Below are 12,260 nucleotides of genomic sequence, written 5' to 3' on the forward strand. Positions count from 1 at the left end.
ATGTCATGCTCGCTGGCTTAGAAGACTCCAAGGTTATACTCTACGCCTACGCCATGGGCTGCGTTTGAGTATGCGGTAGCTCTCTTTTACCATCACAGATGATCTGCCGACTATGTTAATGTCTTTCGAAAACCGATAGCAAATCGATGCCAAAATGATAGGATTTTATGTGTGGTATCTTCCTCGATGACAAAATAAGGTTTCATTAAAATATCAATATGCCAAATTTTGGTTGGTAAAAAAGATAATTGTTACCTCGTTTAGCCGCCATTTCTGAAGATGTTTCAAAAGCTCACTGATTCCAAGTTTTGGTTGTGCTTGATACTTTAAATTAGCATTGTTGGATAACGTGTCGCTATTAAGCCTATCCCCATTCTGATACTAGCAGGGCATGATGGTAAAATTAGGTATTAGTTTAGCATAAAAGAACGAATATATGTGAGAAATGGAAATCATCGTTTTTTTAATTTAATTTTTTCACACATGTTTTACGAAAAGATAATTTTTAACTCGCAGACCCATCCTAACATCGCCAACATTCCTAACCCAATAACACGCTACACACATTCCAATGCCGCCGTAACATTAAATAACTGGTGGTGGTTCGTCAAAGTGGATTAACCAATTTATCGCATGAACAATTAATTATCCATCCGAAAGGTAAAGAGGATAGCTACTAAGCGGCACCTTTGCAGATCACATCGAAAGCGAGAAGAGCTGAGAAGAGAAACACCCGCATGTTATAGTTACTCACGGTGCGGGTGGAAAGATATGTATGTACATCGGTAACTCCCTGGAAGTTGCAAACGACCGACTCAGGTTTATGTAATTAGTACAGTTGTAATAATCGTTGCTTCCAACGACGACGACGACTTCCTGGAATATATGGCCAAACACCAACAATAATGGTGGCATGGTCAATTATATTGCAGTGCGTTGGAATGATTTGAGATTTCACAGGTCGTATGACGGAAATATGGAAACAATGGCTTATCTTACACACTTAGAACTTAGTTTCTGTGAAGATCCACATTTTAATTAATTTTTGTTAAATTTCCTTCCCAGAAAATTAATAGTTGTGTATGAACTACCAAATTGTTGAACACAAAAATGTTTCGTTGGAAGCAAAGCTGTAATTTTTGCGTGTAAGCACACACACGCCATTCGTATCCATCCAATGGCCTAAGCTTACAGCTCCTTGACCAGAAGCCCACCTTCAAACTGCCAGGTTATTCAACAACATTCTTCAACAACCGCCATTCCATCGTAGATAAATGCCAATGTCCTGCAGATCCTGCCGGCGAAACCGGAAGGTCGAAGCTCTGCTACAGATTTACTCTAATCACTGCCACACACGCATGGTCACGTCACATGGACGCCACTACTAGACGATAGAGTTGCCAGATTTTTTCATATATTGACTTGAATGCGAGAGATTTTCACTTAAAGCACCAACTAAGGGAAGTTGGACTTATAATGATAAAATCGACAACTGACAGCCCTATCTTCCTTTTGAGTTCGATCAACTGTTTCAGTTCTCAGAAAGTTCATTCCAACACGTTCAGATAGTTGTGAATGAAGATAAGCAAAGGTTATTCTGGGACAATGTACTTCGAATCCTGACGAACCCGGAAATCCGATAAACACTTGCCCTGGCACTATCTTTATCTTCAATCCTCTTTGCATCGTATGTATGCCTACAATCGTTTAAGGGTGGGAAACTACAGAGTGGGATGATGTTTTTGTTGCTCAATCATTTGGACGATGTTATGTTTCGAGGTTTAAGCACAGTGGTCATTTTCAAGCAGTTAAGATTGTGTTTTGTAACAGCTTCAGAATGTTTTGAGATTGAAATAGAAACATGAACGAAACAAAAAATATTAAAAAAATGAATTTCCCCAGTTTTTTTTTAACGTTCCTACTTCTTGATCAAGAGAAATGATGAGACATGAATTTTTAAATCTGAGACATGATATATCAGTTTTAAGACATGAGACATGAGACCTAAAATCAAAACTATCTTCCTGAATTTGAGATAATTTTTTTATCAAAATAACAAATTGTTATTTTAGAACTATTAGAACCACCCTAGGACCCCAAGATGATTCAATTGGGACAACAACATTCTCAATTTCATTCCAATTAGTCATTATCGTAGGAATGTATGCACTGAAACTGGATTGCCAATCATCATTAGCGAGTAAGTAGGTACGTGCCGGCAAACGATCGTGATTTACAGATTTGACTGAAATTACTGTTCGATGCAGTGAAATTCTAACAGCTTTACGTTTTGACTGATTTGCTCGAAACTTTGATTAGTCAGTACCTAGTCAAGAGCCAGTTTGTATTGCATCCCGTTGCAAATATTTGTTTTGCTTCAAATGAAAATCCATTGAGATTGAAAGGATTGAAATGTTCCGAAATTGATTGATTGAAATTTATTGAAGGATTGAAATGTACAAAAACAACTGAAACACTTCACCAAATTCATTTTTTTTTAATCTAAATGTTCCATTGAATAGAAAAATGTTTAGTTTTGTGAAATTATTTTTTCTTTTCAACATAGTTTTTAAGTAGTCTTTTGAAAATTTAAAAATCCCAAATCAGCTGAACTGATCTACAAATTAGGTTCTACAGATTGGTAACAGATAATAAACTCTTATCCTTTGGTGAACAGGAAAATTTAAAAAAAACCAAAATAACCAAGAAACCGAAGGGCTTTACCGCACTAATTTGCTTCATCCAAGAAGAACCAGTTGATAGTTTCCGGGACATCAACTTTTGCAACGCTAAAAGATAAGCCGAAAATCCCTAGCCAGGTTGCTCTCGTTGAACGGTTGAAAGTGGAAAATCCTTTCCCCCGGAAGTAGAACCAACACTCACTTGCATCCATGCAAACTTACAGCCGAAGGGCTTCCGGAAGTTTAATATTTCACAATGGGTTCCCGTCATCGGATGCTTTCATTTGATGATGGGAAAATGGGAAACCCTTTATCAGGGGCTTTGTGGAGGGAAAATCTTTTCATTGAGATATTGGAGCTCTTGATATTCGAGGATCGAAAGAAAAATAATATCGGTTTAATAAAAGCTTTTAACAGGATGACTCTTTACCAATTTTGAAAAATGAAAATTCTAAATTTACACTTTCGGAAAATGATAAAAATTTCATATGACTCCAAACATGAAACAAAAATGGCACGAAGCGAAGATAACAAAAACATTCTAAGAAAGAACACATTTATTAACGACAAAAAATCGATAAAAAGTTACAAAAATGACAAAAATGACAAAAATGTCAAAAGTGACAAAAATGACAAAAATGACAAAAATGACAAAAATGACAAAAATGACAAAAATGACAAAAATGACAAAAATGACAAAAATGACAAAAATGACAAAAATGACAAAAATGACAAAAATGACAAAAATGACAAAAATGACAAAAATGACAAAAATGACAAAAATGACAAAAATGACAAAAATGACAAAAATGACAAAAATGACAAAAATGACAAAAATGACAAAAATGACAAAAATGACAAAAATGACAAAAATGACAAAAATGACAAAAATGACAAAAATGACAAAAATGACAAAAATGACAAAAATGACAACCCGAGCAGACTTTTATGGCAAAATTATAGCAAATTTTGCTATCACGCCCTGAGAGCCAAATGTGCTCTCATTTTGCTTGACATAAGGTGGTACACAGCAAAAATGAGAGCACAAATTTTCATACATGGTTAGCAAAGTGATGCCTCATTTTGCTAAAACTGAGACCCTAACTACACCTCATTTTTCGAGAGCTTGGAGAGCACAATGATGCCAATATAAGGCATAAAATAATTTTCTTCTACAGCAAAATTAAGCCTCAATATGCATTCAAAAGTTATGAAAAATGCGGTTTAGTTAAGGCTTCAAAACAAGCCAAATTTGGCATTACGTAACAAATTGGACTCTCAAAGCGTGATAGCAAAATTTATTATTATTTTCCCTTATAGTATGCATACAACGCTAATTCTTGCTTCGAAGCTATTAAAAAATGCCTAATAAAGTTTATTTAATTAATTAACTAATTTAACATCATTATGCATTCAAATTCTTTTTTAAAACGTTGGCCAAACCAGTCGTTGACACTGACAACCGAACGTTGACATGACTGTGGTATCCGTGTATGCGAACTAACAGCAAAATTTTGCTGTTGTTCATCTTCATTCGGGAAAAACTATACCACATTGTACTAGCAAAGCATGATAGCATAATTCGGTATATTTTCGATACAAAAATGTATTATAAATATCGCCTTTAATTATGCAAGTGCAAATGAAAGGGATATTCTAATACACTTCTATGTTCATAATACCGCCTGCACGTATGCAACTACAAAAGGGAATATTCATCGTAGCTACGTTGGGAGATCATGGGCATTACAATGCTTTTATGAGATAATTTAAATATTTTTGAAATAGTTGTTTTTTTTTTATTGAGCAGAAAAATTTTAAGATGAAATTCCTAAAGTTTTTACATTTCCTCCAGATTTTAAATAAGATTTGAAAATTCGTTCCGAGCAAATAACTCTAATCTTAAATCCTTTCTACACTTAACCTCGGGTGCGTTTTTGATTGCTTCAGTAATTCGTAGGTTTCAAGATTCTTGAATAACATTGGATACCTGTGACTCATTGCACCAATCCAAATAGCGTAACCAGCTCCTAATGTGAACAAGGCTATAATTCAGGTTTAGAATATTATATTGTGCATACAATCCTAATATTGACATCAATTTGCGTAATCAGCGCAGTGAGAAGACAAATTTTATCCTTGATTTCGAACTTGTGACTGCTTACAAACAAACACATCCGTACATAGGATTGTAAATTGACCCTTCTAGTAACGATCGACTATTATTTCAAAAGTCACATGAAATGAATAAAAAAAAACTTATAAAACGCACGAGTAAATTTTACTGAAAAACTTTTAAAATTGGTTCAAAAAGACATGCGATAATGGAAATAGTTAACGTTGAGATTCCGTTACTTATGGTCCCTATTATTTTTTTTATTTGAAACCTAGGTTGAATTGGCATGACGGGATTAACTTCTACACATTATTTAAACTCCTCAATTTATGTAACTAATATTGTGGCTAGTGACTTGACTATGCAACTATGAGTATAGAAGATATTCGGTGATCATAGTGAATAGTTTCAACCAATTTAATACTCATTGAAAAAGCGGTACTAAATTATCCAAATCAGATTCTCTGTTATGGATACAAAATAATGTATCTTAATTCCTCAGATACATTTGAAAGAGACCACGGTTAGGTTCACAAGCAAATAAGAAAGAGCCCCTGAGAAACCTTTTTAAAATATGTTGAAAGTTGGTAATCCTATCTACGTAAATGTCTAATAGATTTGTTGGTATTAATTGTAGGATTACTAAGTAGTAAAATGTTTAAAAAAAAGTGTAAATCAACTTACATATAAGTACACAAAAAGTTGCTCCATATCGTCACACAGCCATTCATTCGATCGGAAATTTCTTGTATTGAGTCATTCCTTATCGCTCCTTGGTTTCCAGAATGTAGAATTTCGCTCAACCCTCATCCGGAACTAGAAGCATAAAAGTCACAGAAGATCCGACTGATAGCATCCCGCGACTTTTTCATGCACAATTTGAAGAAGGAAGCTCCGCCGTATACTCCCGGCTTCTTGTCCAAGCCGGATCTTTCACGGAACGGCTGAGCGTCACATGATGCCATTTTAAAACAGATTTAAGTGTAGGCCTACGCAGTGCTCCAACAAAAACATCAGCAGACCACTTCAATTCGTACTTCTGCTTGCGGATAGCAGCCGTCTTACAATTGATCAGCTTCTTGTGATATCTATCACGATCGAGAGACGGTATTATTATTGATTATAAATTTGACGGATGTACACGATAGTTACCTTAGGTTTTCGAATGCCTTCACAAAAACAGTAGTAAATTGCGGATTTACGAACGAAAGCGCTGTTTGGCCGACGATTATCGCGAATTAATGCAAACACAAAATTGCGGGAGCGCAATTGTTTTTGTTATTGTTACACGCTCATTTTCATTAACCTCAAACGGTTATAAATATTATCATTTTGCCTGCACAATTGTAAAATGGTTATTTTAAAGTAATTAATGAGTAGTTCTCGCATTAACTTTCATTACGTCGTATGAAACAAACTGTTTTATCACAAAAAAAACTGACACTTAGTCACAACTTTTTTCCATTTAGAATATTTGTAGTCTGTACAACATACTGTATTTGTAAAATACAAATTTTAAAGTTGTTTTGATAACTTTTGCAGCAGTTTTCCGTGAATTTTTGAGATGTTTCATACGCCGTAATGAAAGTTCACGCGAGAATTCATGATGATAAAAGCTTATCTGTCTCTTGAGGTTTCTTCTGCAGGGCTTTTAAATCAGGGTTGAACAACTTTGACACAAAGTAGGCGCGGTGAAGAAGTGGGCACGGAAGCCAAAATTTTGACAGCCTATTACATTGTTTACGTTTTGTGTCAAAGAAAATCAATGAAAAGTATGACGAAAATGTCGTGCTTTGGTAGTGGTGTTTTATATGACGTCACCACCAACTTGATGTAAATCTTTTTTGTTTTTGTTGATAAATCTAATCTAATCTAAAATAAAACAGTGGCTGTAATGCCAAAACGGAAAAATAATCTCCTAGCTCCTCGGGCAAAAGCCGTGAAGCCCGATCTCCGCGCACTGCCTCCAGCAGCAGTGGCTACAGCAGCAGTTCCTCCTCCTTAACGCCCTCCCTACTGAAGCAGAAAGTTAAACTGGAACCTTTGCCGGACGCTTCGGAGTTGGTTGAATTGCTACCAACCATTTCACAATTATCGCCCGATGCCGCTGAACCAGGTCGTGATGGATTGTGTATTTTCCAACAACTTGCCCACTTGATACTTGTACTATCAGTGAGTCTGTAGGTGGTGCTGACATTGAAATTGGTGAATTATTGTTAACAAACATCCCCTTTTTATCTCATATTCCACAGAATACTCCAAGGCCACCTGCAAAACACTTTATCTGCTGGACCCCCTCCGCATCAACCCGAAGCTGTTCGAGCACATCCTACGATCGTCGAGGGCAATCACCAGTGGCCCCAGGAGGGAACGATCCTCATCTTCCTCCCCGGGCTGGAAGAGATCAATAACGTTCACGAAGCCCTGCTGGATAGTCGCATGTTTGGCCCACGGGAGGATCGCTTCCTGCTGATACCGCTGCACTTGACGCTGAGCAGCGACGAACAGGCCCAGGTGTTCCGAAAGGCTTCCAAGGGAAAAAGGAAAATTGTGCTGAGTACCAACATCGCTGAAATTCAACCGGTGCCGGAGATTCATCGAATACCATTAGAACCATTTCTGTTGAGGATCAAAACGCTCGAAACTTTTAGAGGTCAATCGCTGAAGGAGGTTCTGAGATCTACCATTGAACCACCTAGTGATGAGATGCCGCCAAGGAACGACTGGTGGATGTAGGAGCATTCGATTTAGAGGAACAACTGACTGCTTTGGGTTATCATTTAGCAGCATTACCGGTAGATGTGCGGATAGGAAAGCTCATGCTGTTTGGAGCAATTTTTCAGTGCTTGGATAGTGTGCTGACGATAGCGGCTTGTCTTAGCTACAAGAGTCCGTTTGTGTCTCCCTTCAACAAAAGGGACGAAGCAGAAAGTAGAAAGCGGCTGTTCGGTATTGCGAATAGCGATCATTTGACGATGCTTAACGCTTACAGGAAATGGAAGGAGACTTCGAAGCGCAGTCGATATGCGGCCAACTGTTATGCCGAAGAGAATTACCTGTCGACCAAAACGCTTCACACGATCGATGAAATTAAGCAACAGTTCTTGGAATTGCTGGTGTCCATTGGATTCGTTCCACTAGATTTTAGTAGTCGTCGGGAGAAATTTGTTAAAGATGAGCTTACCGGGACGGAAATAAATTCGAACGGAGAGAATAATCGGCTCCTAGTGGCCATCCTATGAGCTGCCCTCTACCCAAACGTCATCAAAGTGTTAACCCCAGAGAAAAGCTTCATCAGTGGAGCGAGTGGTGCGGTACCCAAACTGCCTCAACCGTCCGATCTTCGTTTTAAAACCCAACAGGATGGATACGTTTTCTTGTATCCATCCTCGATAATTGCCACATGTGGCCACTTCAATTCCCCGTACCTGGTCTACCAGGAAAAGGTAAAAACGGTCCAGATCTACATTCGGGAAACCACAATGGTTCCGCTGCTTCCGATTCTTTTCAAATTTGGAACATATTTTCTACAAATAAAATACCAGAACCCAACGTTTTTCTTTTTTTGTTTTTTTTTTACTTTGGGGAGATTTTACAAATAAAAAATGGCAGATTTTTTCGTGAAAAATCGTAGTTTTTACTTCAAACAGCCACAAAAATTTCATAAATTTTTTATAAGTTAAATAAAAACGTTGGGGTCCAGAAAAACATCTATTAAAAATATTTTGCTCTGATTTTTTGACTTCAGATGATTCTGTGCTGAGATACAGTGTCCACCGCAAATCCTGTTTTCTAAAAGGCATCCTCGAAAGTGCTCCGTCACCGGTTCATTTTTCAATATTTTTCAATATCTTATATATAAAAATGGAGGCGTTTTCTTTGTGATAACATCACGTATGAATGGTCGGTCGGAATGAAGTGAAATTTGGTATCCGAGGGTTTTTTGGGTCAGAGATGGTTTGTATAATACTTTCAAGAATCTCACTTTTTATGAAAGGGGGGTCCCCATACAAAGTTATCTCTTCTTCACATCTTCTTATATATAAAAATGGAGGCGTTCTCTTTGTGATAACATCACGTATGAATGGTCGGTCGGAATGAAGTGAAATTTGGTATCCGAGGGTTTTTTGGGTCAGAGATGGTTTGTATAATACTTTCAAGAATCTCACTTTTTATGAAAGGGGGGTCCCCATACAAAGTTATCTCTTCTTCACATCTTCTTATATATAAAAATGGAGGCGTTTTCTTTGTGATAACATCACGTATGAATGGTCGGTCGGAATGAAGTGAAATTTGGTATCCGAGGGTTTTTTGGGTCAGAGATGGTTTGTATAATACTTTCAAGAATCTCACTTTTTATGAAAGGGGGGCCCCATACAAAGTTATCTCTTCTTCACATCTTCTTATATATAAAAATGGAGGCGTTCTCTTTGTGATAACATCACGTATGAATGGTCGGTCGGAATGAAGTGAAATTTGGTATCCGAGGGTTTTTTGGGTCAGAGATGGTTTGTATAATACTTTCAAGAATCTCACTTTTTATGAAAGGGGGGTCCCCATACAAAGTTATCTCTTCTTCACATCTTCTTATATATAAAAATTGAGGCGTTTTCTTTGTGATAACATCACGTAGAATGGTCGGTCGGAATGAAGTGAAATTTGGTATCCGAGGGTTTTTTGGGTCAGAGATGATTTGTATAATACTTTCAAGAATCTCACTTTTTATGAAAGGGGGGTCCCCATACAAAATTATCTCTTCACATCTTATATATAAAAATGGAGGCGTTTTCTTTGTGATAACATCACGTATGAATGGTCGGTCGGAATGAAGTGAAATTTGGTATCCGAGGGTTTTTTGGGTCAGAGATGGTTTGTATAATACTTTCAAGAATCTCACTTTTTATGAAAGGGGGGTCCCCATACAAAGTTATCTCTTCTTCACATCTTCTTATATATAAAAATGGAGGCGTTCTCTTTGTGATAACATCACGTATGAATGGTCGGTCGGAATGAAGTGAAATTTGGTATCCGAGGGTTTTTTGGGTCAGAGATGGTTTGTATAATACTTTCAAGAATCTCACTTTTTATGAAAGGGGGGTCCCCATACAAAGTTATCTCTTCTTCACATCTTCTTATATATAAAAATGGAGGCGTTTTCTTTGTGATAACATCACGTATGAATGGTCGGTCGGAATGAAGTGAAATTTGGTATCCGAGGGTTTTTTGGGTCAGAGATGGTTTGTATAATACTTTCAAGAATCTCACTTTTTATGAAAGGGGGGTCCCCATACAAAATTATCTCTTCACATCTTATATATAAAAATGGAGGCGTTCTCTTTGTGATAACATCACGTATGAATGGTCGGTCGGAATGAAGTGAAATTTGGTATCCGAGGGTTTTTTGGGTCAGAGATGGTTTGTATAATACTTTCAAGAATCTCACTTTTTATGAAAGGGGGGTCCCCATACAAAGTTATCTCTTCTTCACATCTTCTTATATATAAAAATGGAGGCGTTTTCTTTGTGATAACATCACGTATGAATGGTCGGTCGGAATGAAGTGAAATTTGGTATCCGAGGGTTTTTTGGGTCAGAGATGGTTTGTATAATAGTTTCAAGGATCTCACTTATGATGATAGGGGGTCCCAATACAAATTAAACTTTATTTGTTACGATTTCCATAAGAATCTATTGGCGAGCACAATGCAGTTAAGGACGTGTAGATGAAATTAAACATTTATTACGATTTATACTTTAGAAGGTAAAACGAAGTTTACCGGGTCAGCTAGTTTTCTATATATACGAAAAAATTACTAAATATTCTTTTAACAATGCTTTGTATAATGCAAAAAATTTGAATACATTTGTTTGAACGATAGCTCTAGAAAAAAATCGTGAAAATGGTGTTTTTTTTTACCCGTTAGACCCTTCCCCCCCCCCCCTTAATTATGTTGCCCATTGTACCTAAATTGTGGTGGCCACGCATCTTTTTGTTACTGCACAGAAGAGCCATTTTCTGCTGTTCACTTCCGGCTATGATTTGCTGTTGCTGTATCGTATTCAGCTGTTGTTGGATTTGCGAACCGGGAGGTTGTTGCGGCTGATGACAACCGGTGGCCAAAGTCGAAAACTGCTGTGGTGAAGGTGTCATTATCAAATTCGATTGGTCACTGCTTAAAACTGGACTATGCATTATAGGTAAAACATCGAATATAGGAGTGGTAGGACTCATGGCGGCTAGATACTTAAACTGTTGCTTCCGGAAAGGGGTCCCCAATTCCGCCCCTGCACCACTGGCTGGAGTTTGTTCTACATTTGTTATACTAGATATATTCTGACTCTGTTGGAGCTGAGGTTGCTGTTGTGGAGCATTCGGTGTATTGATTATATTCTGTATGCGACATTGAGAAATCTTATCTAGTGGAGTAGATAAATGACTACTGCTGAATAACTGTTGATGCTGCTGCTGTTGAAGCTAAATTCCGACGTCCGGGTTAATAATGAAACTGCAACCACCTCCTACTCCTCCTCCCCCACCTCCGCCACATCCATTTCCGAACCAAACCACGCCACCGATGAGTTTAAGGCCGTTGGCTGACTAGTGGCAAATATATCGGTGCTCGAAAGCTGAAACACTTCCGTTGGATCTGGTTTCGCTCCACGCTGGCATAGCTCGGCAACGATTGCCACATGAATGGGTTTAACTTCACCACCCTCCGGCTGGCATCGTTGGCCAGTGCCGCACGTTCAGTCTTTTGGCAGATCCTCGACGACAACTCCAGCGCAAAGCATCCGATATCGCCGAACTCTTTGGTCACTTCGTCCAGATGCCGTACCCGCAAGTGATCATCGTTGATTAGAGTGTGCTCAGCTTCTGAGCCAGAAGGAACAGACTTTCCTCGGATTCCGCTGTAGGGGAGAAAGATGTTTGAATTTACTGAAAAATTCACGAAACCAAAACAAATTTAAAATACGCACTGTCACTGAACCGATATTATTCAGTCACTCAATAATCTCCGTGATACCTGCGTGCTTGATGCACTTTGATCCCTTCTTGTTTTGTAAACAATGTCATAGCATGGCTGAGTGGGCTTTTTGACATTTTACACCACCCTAATCTATAAGCCCTGTTTCTTCTGTAGATTCCGTTAATGTTGAAAAATAAAAATTTTTACTCGCATTTACGAGTTCTAGTAAATAAGCAGTTGTCGGTTTCCGATTGTGAAATGTAAGGTGAATTGTTGAAAATCTAATCCGGTGCATTAAAAAAAACAGGAAAACAGTTACAAGAATTTCAAAGTTTGTTTACTCAAAAACTGAACGAATGTAGTCTGAAACCAGCTTTTTGAAATAAAAAAAGGAACTTTTTTCAAATTTTGCACAGAATTCGGACCGGTCATGGTAAGTGGTTGTGGCCAAAAAGAACATATAAAAAATTGCCTGCCAAAGATTTTTTTTCGAAC

The 12,260-nt window shown here is 37.7% G+C and overlaps 1 protein-coding gene and 1 pseudogene across 4 annotated transcripts in view; both read left to right on the top strand.

The window, feature by feature from the left end:
* The window catches only part of LOC129748667 (GTP-binding protein Di-Ras2), a 454,908-nt gene that overhangs the window by 348,541 nt on the left and 94,107 nt on the right, over positions 1-12,260 (top strand). The window lies entirely within an intron of this gene.
* On the top strand, positions 6,488-8,623 carry LOC129748666 (putative ATP-dependent RNA helicase DHX57; annotated as a pseudogene).

This window comes from Uranotaenia lowii, chromosome 2 (genome assembly GCF_029784155.1).
Source record: "Uranotaenia lowii strain MFRU-FL chromosome 2, ASM2978415v1, whole genome shotgun sequence".
Lineage (NCBI taxonomy): Eukaryota > Metazoa > Arthropoda > Insecta > Diptera > Culicidae > Uranotaenia > Uranotaenia lowii.